The sequence below is a fragment of the Crocuta crocuta genome, unplaced genomic scaffold (assembly GCF_008692635.1).
Source record: "Crocuta crocuta isolate KB4526 unplaced genomic scaffold, BGI_CrCroc_1.0 scaffold885, whole genome shotgun sequence".
In the NCBI taxonomy this organism is placed as follows: Eukaryota; Metazoa; Chordata; class Mammalia; order Carnivora; family Hyaenidae; genus Crocuta; species Crocuta crocuta.
Window position 1 is genome coordinate 233,481 of NW_027529594.1, and position 898 is coordinate 234,378.

Consider the following 898-nt stretch of genomic DNA (forward strand, 5'->3'; position numbering starts at 1 on the left):
TTGTGAGTCCTTGCAATCAGCAGGACTTCAAGCCAGAAATTAAAAAAAAAAAAAAAAATCAGTGGACTCAGCTCTCAGCTCAGAGAGCAATAGGAAGCTGAGTCCCTGCCCTTAAAGAGAAAGTACTACAAACAGCCCCTGGTGATATTCCAGCCCCTGGAACAAAGGAGCCAATCGGTGCCATCTACCTTTCTCACCCCCAAGCATAAACACGTGGCCACTCTCAGGAACCAGCGGAGGCCACAATTCACTACCTAATTAGCTTATACCAAACCCCACCACCCTGCAGTTCAGCAGATCCACCTTTCTCAGTTACATTTGCCTCAATCTTGGTGCTGCAGATCTCCTCCTCCAAAGACTACTGCAAACCATGCCAACATGATGTCTCCTGACCTGTGCATTTTTCAGGGCCTTGGTCCCAGTGGTGACAGCAAAGATGGCCCTGTGGAAGCCTGAAGTGTACCTTGTTAAAACTGCACTCATTACCCATGTGTGCTTCATGGATCCACACAGGACAGACTAGTTCTAGGGGCAGCATCAGCAGGTCTCATTTCATAAGCAGACCTGCACACCTACTTAAACTGTGTGCCCAACCCCATCCAGGGACCAAATATTGCCCACAATAGGCAAAGAGAGCCTGTGCAGACAAGTGGACTGAAGAAAAAGCCAGGACACAATAGCAGAAACTGAAGGCCAGAAGGGAGCAGCGTGATATATTCAAAGTGCTGAAAAAAAAAAACAAAAAAAAAAATTACAAACAAGAATACTCTATACAGAAAGCCTATCATTCAAATAGGAGAGATAAAGTGGGGCACCTGGGTGGCTCAGTTGGTTAAGTGTCTGACTTCGGCTCAGGTCATGATCACACGGTTCATGGGTTTGAGCCCCACATCAGGCT